This window comes from Emys orbicularis, chromosome 9 (genome assembly GCF_028017835.1).
Source record: "Emys orbicularis isolate rEmyOrb1 chromosome 9, rEmyOrb1.hap1, whole genome shotgun sequence".
In the NCBI taxonomy this organism is placed as follows: domain Eukaryota; kingdom Metazoa; phylum Chordata; order Testudines; family Emydidae; genus Emys; species Emys orbicularis.
The window spans coordinates 5461350-5468069 of NC_088691.1; the positions used below are offsets into that span (position 1 = coordinate 5461350).

At 39.8% G+C, this 6720-nt stretch overlaps 1 long non-coding RNA gene across 1 annotated transcript; it reads right to left on the reverse strand.

The window, feature by feature from the left end:
- LOC135883540 (uncharacterized) lies at positions 1 to 5402 on the reverse strand. Its single transcript, XR_010561658.1, has 2 exons — positions 5318 to 5402; positions 1 to 1859 (listed from the first exon to the last, which is right to left on the reverse strand). It is a non-coding gene; the product is annotated as an uncharacterized LOC135883540 (long non-coding RNA).
- Between the last annotated feature and the right edge of the window lie 1318 nt (positions 5403 to 6720).

The window sequence follows — 6720 nt, forward strand, 5'->3', positions numbered from 1 at the left end:
TTCAGTCAACGTAAAGTTTATTAACCATGACCAATGAGAAAGATGAGGGATAGCATACAGAATTATTGATGCTTGAAAATTGGATTTCACTTGTACCATATATTGGCAAAATAAGCAATAAACATGCGTAATACAGAGTACAAATGCAATACAGACAACCTGGAGATGTACTTAAAAGACAAGATTCCATACGAACTAATTAGCTCTATCTTAGAAGGATCATATCTGGAAGTAACCATTTATGAAAGATGCTAGCTGGTACAAGGGTACCAATAACTCCAAGGATGGATATTAACATTCCCCAGAAGTCCTCTACACCTCATTTTAGGTTCATGAATATTACCTCTGACCCAAAAGGGAAAAATCTATTTCTGCTCTTGCAATTTCCAAAAAATTCACTTTACAGGACAAATGCAGTTATGTTAGGTGGTGGACAACTCCCTACAAAACTGCCACCATAACTCATAGGTCAAATTGTGGCATGTAGTACGAAAGAACTCTCCCGCCTCCTACCCCCAAAAAAGGATCTAAATGTTGGAAAATTAAGTTGCCTATGCAGAATACCCTGAAACATAAAAATGTTCTTGTGTTTGCAAGTCCTCCCTCCCACTGAGTGGGCAGTTGCTTTTGCTTAAGTGACATGTCGTTCCATTTTCAGCTCAGCGGAACTGTTTCTGCAAACTGTTCACTAAAACTGTTTACACTCCAGAGTTTTATCAACAGAAGGTATGCCACTTCAATTAAACCGCTGTTGCATGTCCACACTATGCTCTTTGTGTCAGTGCAGCACATCCACACTAGTTACTCTTGTATCGACCCAGAGCAGTGCACTGTGGATAGCTATCCCAACGTGCAACCGGCCACAGGGTGCTTTAGGAAGGATTTGCAATGTCTCATGGGGCAGGCACAGAACAGCATCACATGGTGCAGGTTTCTCAAGCTCATGGTTCCTTGGGAATTCTACTAGACTGCCATCCGCTTTTTAACTGAAGTGTATGGGGGGAGTGTGACTGTGTAGTCTTTAAGTTCAGACAGCTGCTGGAATCAGCTAGTCCTGAGGCAGGGAGACACCCTCCCTCTTCCCCCCACGCACACATCAGCTCCCACCTGGCTCTGCACAGCAGTTTCTCATACGCACACACCTGCCTCTATGTTCCTAGTACAGGAGACAGCAGCATTCCACATTAATGATTTGCTCTTTGCTGCTGGAGCTCAACTGTCAGAAATTCCATAACTTCCTGGAGCTTTGAAAGGGGAGGGGCACATGCATGCAGGGCAGCAGAGTTCCAAACAGTGAGCAGATCAGTCACGACGGGCACTGAAAAATACTAGGGGAGGCGAGTACTGGCAATATAATGAACAGCAGCATCTATACTGACACTTTGTTGCTTTAACTTTGCCGCCAAAAGTGGCATTGCAGTGTGTACACCTCCACAGTTTTGCTGACAAAGGCTGCCTTTTCTGGATAAGACTCTGCAGTGTAGACAAGGCCTAACAGTAGCACAGGAATGTTTGTTCTGCTGCAGCATCAACATGAATACACCCACACTTACTTCTTGGAAGTGGACAGTTACAAAAGCCAGACAATAGCCACTTAGTTCACACTTTTCATCTATAAAGGAGATACTCCCCTCAGATGTTACCATTAGTAACCTTTCATGCAGCAATGCTCCAACAAGAACAGCTCTAAAATAGCAATTAACACCTTTTTCTTCAAAGCTAACATTAACATCTGCACACGCTGAATGCTGGCCAAGACCACTTTTAGAGGTGGTTAAAATTTGTGTGTTGCACTAGTTATCCTCAGATTTCCCAATACGCATCCATTGTTCCACCGCTTTCTTCCAGTCACTCTGTAACTGAAGAAAGGAAACGTGTTAGTACATTGTGTATTGCAAAACAGTGAGGTAATGTAGTTTCTTCTCCTTAAGTGGTAACTGAATACGTTTAGGCCTAGGCTGGACTTCAAGAAGCTGAATGCTCTTCAGCACCCTTTTCACACTAGAAGAGATGATGGCAAAAGCCACTAGATTGGAACATTTGAGTGTGACCTAAGACATGCACAGCTCTTGCAGTAATGGTAGCTGGAATGTGCAAATGTTATGACTTACTGAATTAATTAACACATAGGACAAAGCTTTCAGACCAAACAGAACTGCTGATACAACTGTGGGAACAAAAACATTACAGCTACATGTCCATCTCCTAATTCACTCCCCGCACATGAAATGATCTGCACTTGATCAGCAAGTGACTTTGGTTCCCTGCAACATTAAGACTGTTACTAAGCATACCAGTGCATTCTGGGACAACCATAACTACAAGGAGTGATGAGTATATCAGCTGGATCATCAAGACACTGTTTATAAGAAAATTGTTTCAATGACTTGTTGCATTAATGCCCATTGCAATGGTTTCCTTCATTAGCACAGCTGCCATTCTTGGAGGAAAGAATTAGGAAAATAACGTGAGTGTAAATTATGTATATTAAATCTACAGCAGGTTGCGGTAGACCTCACACAATGCTTACATGTAACATCTTTTGAATTACAACTGGTCCAGTACACAGTAGATGACAAGTCAAGATATTTACTGACATAAGCAGCAGCTCAATTATCCAAAACATTAGGAGTTGTTCAATTGCCAAGAGTATAACTGCTCATTGCAGTAACTGAACTCTACCAGGGCATGACAATTTTTGTAATACATTTAATATAGCTAGAGAATTACATCTATTAAGCCAGATTATATGAAAGATGAAGAGAAGTGAGCTCTACCAGCAAGATGCCTTGGCAAAAGCCTGGCAAGCAGTCCAAACTGCACCAGTTACTTGGCTCTTTCCTCTTGATTGGGGAAATTCATGTTCTGATCAAGGCTCTGGCTTTTTGTAAATTAAGCTTCACTTTCCCTAGCCCCTAGAAGAAATAAACATACCATCTCTTCAACTCTCCAGTCCCCTCACTGATGCAAGTGGGAAAGAGGACTCAGCAAGGAAAGAGGTCTGCTCCTTAATGCCAGAAACAGATGTTTGAGGAGGGTGAGTAATTTATAGGGAAGGATCAATGTCTACCTTTGCTGATGTTTGTAAGTTTTCCTAAACAGTGTCAATTTAAGAGTTTGTTCGCCCACAAAGTTTGGAATTATCGTCACTGAATCATTTTTAAATGTCAGTTTCACACTAGAGATGCACCGCAAAATGGAGCAGCAGTTGAGTACTTTTTCAGATTCTGCAAACATACTCTGATTTACTTTCGATGGTTGTAATAACAGCCGTTAAGGCTAGGAATTTGTCTTCCTATTTGCCACTGGCAAGATTTTTTTTGAGCCCTGGACTCAGATAAAGTTAATTCTGTACTAAACCTTCCATGAGAGGATTTCAGAGCACTTGACAAACAGCTTTGCCATTTACCACTGTGAGGTTGGTAACTTTTATAGGTAAGGAAACAAAAAGCAGAGATTAAGTGGTTTGTACAATGCCACAAAAAGTCACCTGTAGCCAGTCTCCCAGTTCCCAGATGGACCTTAACCCTGACCCTGGGCTCCAGTTAGTGGTGGTTTAGAGCAATGGTTCTCAACCAGGGGTACACAGAGGTCTTCCGGGGGTACATCAAGTCATCTAGATATTTGGCTGGTTTTACAGCTGGCTATATGAAAAGCACTAGTGAAGTCAGTACAAGCTAAAACTTCATACAGACAATTACCTGTTTATACTGCTCTATATACTGAAATGTAAAATATTTATATTCAAATTGATTTTATAATTATACGGTAATGAGAAAGTAAACAATTTTTCAGTAATAGTGTGCTGAGACACTTTTGTATTTTTATGTCTGATTTTGTAAGCAAGTAGTTTTTAAGTGAGGTGAAACTTGGAGGTATGCAAGACAAATCAGACTCCTGAAGTAATGTGGAAAGGTTGAGAACCACTGGCTTAGAGATGTTAATACTGATCCTAAGGGCAAATCGAGATGGAGATCTTTTAATTAATTTCACTTTTCCAGAGTCACATATTATTGATATAAGGAATAGGAACGTGGGCTGGCCACAACTTTTTGTTGCATCCACTATACTGTCCTAGACATGTAGTGGGAAAAAGTAAATCAGCGCAGGAACAAATCCTAGAGTAAAACAGTGTTCTAAATTAATAGTGCACCCTAGATAGTAAATATTTTCCTCCTCATGTCAAAGTATCTTTAAGTAGTCAAGATAAGTTACAAAGCAATATTACATTCTGATAGGGAATCGAGCAGCTATGTAATCCCCTGGGGGCCATACTTTTAAATGACAATTCCAACAGAATAATGTGAAAACACCCAACACAGTAAGAGTCACACTGGTATGTGACATGCTCCACCCGTGTCAGCTAAAAACTCGCAGTACCTGCTTCCCTATTTCAGTTTTTTTAAAGCAGCATTTTAGAGAGCAAACAAGCCATGTTTTACTGCAGGTTCTCTTTTAGAGTATAGATTTTTCATGTAGTTTCTTTTAAATGGGAATGTCCCATCTTTTCTACGCTTTGTTAGGTTTTGAAGTTCACCCAACATCCAAGTTAACCCACATCTTTGCTACTGCAACTGTTTGGTTGGAGACTTTTTGGTAAAGAGCCTTTCATCCTTATTCAGTTGTCCCAGCAAACTGGAAACATCTGTTCCTGTGCCTGCTGGGCCCCTGATTAAAGGGAATGAGCACTGATGTGAAAGAGGTAGGCTTTGTTATGCTAAACAATAAGCAAATGACCTACAGAACTTGAGCTGTTTTGCTTCATTTGTCTGTTGTTCCACAGTTTAGTTGGAGAACCTCAGCAAAAGCAAACTCAATGATCATTAGATATTAAATTAAGCTCAGTCATATGATTTTGGATCAAATCTCCATAAAGAAGGTGGCGGCACTGGTTAAAAATTAAAGCTAAACTGCAAAAGCAGCATGGCCATTTTCTTTTAAACAGGCTTATTTTGCCTTAGCTTCATTATCTCAGGAGTAAATTTAAATTAAAGCTAAAAAAGCGAACTCAAAAACCAAAATAAGCATCCGTACAGCAGTTTGTGCTAGTTTAACTACTCTTTACTGAACTCTTAGCTGAGCTAGTGCATCTCACAGACACGGCCTCTGTGTACGCATTTGGTCCAAGTCCCTCCCAGTCATCCTTGCCACTTCCCAACCTGCTAACGTATTCTGTTCAAACATCCTAAAAATTTTGCTTTCAAGCATAAAAACAGGCATGGTTTCCCCCCCCCCCCCAAAAAGAGTGAGATCAAAAGTTTGAGCATGGGAAAAAAAGGAAATTTCTGTAAAGGTACAATGCTATTATATAATTTACCTTTCCTTCTGTTACAGCTGCTGTCACTTATCCATGCAGACGTGTCAGAACTGTACCTCAGACCATCATGCCTTTGAAGGTAATCAACCTGCAACAATTAAAACAGATATGACAGAGCTAGAACAGATTTAAAATGGTTATCCAACCTATAACTGTCCCGGTCCCAGAAAAGTCACAAGCTTGGGTTTGCAGATTAATGTGTTTCAAGTTTTACTACTTCTCTTTAAGTGGTGGAAGGTTCACTGGCTTGGAATGGACTGGAATGGCTTAGTGATAGGTTGCATGGCTTATGGATTCTCATTCCTTTCCAATGGTGCACTGCCATGTTAAATCCATAAGATGAACGGCAAATTTATTTTGAGGACTAGAGTAGTAACAAGGTTTTTTTTTTTAGTTGGAGGTCTTCAAGTCTACTATATTCAAGAGCATCTTTTGAACTTCATGGCTCTACCTGGGACATGACAACTCACCACAGGTTCTGCCACTTGTACTAGAATTTCCCCATATAATGCAGTTTCACAAAACTAATATAAAATCAGGCATCCAACTAAACGTCAAGTTTGCAATGGCTTGCTTGAAAATGCCCAATATCCGAGCTGATATATTTGGCAATCTAAGCCAATTCCTGATTTCATCAGGATTTTAATATTTGTTAGAAATATAGTATATGCAGCTTGTTTTAAGTGTCTTCAATGAAACATACTGGGCATAGAATTCCCCCTCCCAACCCTACTTTGCAACACATTTTGTCTACGAGCTGCATTCTTAAACGCTTTAGTTTCAAAATTGATGCCATACATGCTTTATATCCATAAGAAGAAATGTTGAATTTGGAAGACTTCTAATGCTTTCCAGCATTGCTTTTCCATAAGATATTGTTTTAAATACAGAAAGCACTTCCATTGCCATGACGTACAGCATGTCTTACTGTACTAAGAGGAAGGTAATTTGGTTCAATTTTGACAGACTGAAAAACTAGTTTGCTTTGCTTACCCATCTTTGCTGTTTCACAGGCATTTGATGCTTTAAATCTGTTGTGGAATGCTGAAAGATTCACTTGTTTTTATGAAGTCATAAGCCTTTGAGAAGTTGGAGAGAAAGACTTCTTTGCTTATCTTATTTTCTCCATTTGCCTTTGGAATCAAAGATGTTCCTTTAAAAGTGAGACACTACACAGAGTTGCAAAAATTTGAAACAGTATGAGTAAGCATCGTTTTGTAGCTTCTTTGATGGAACTGGTCAAACCTTTTATTTACAGTATTCTGTAGTTGACTTATTACATGTAAATGGTTTATTTTGGGGGAGAGGTCCTTGCAAATTCCCAGCAAAACAGTAGGAAGGCAAAGTATGGTCAGCATTATCCATTTGCTGTTTCTGGTTTAGTGACTGAATGGAATCCTGAT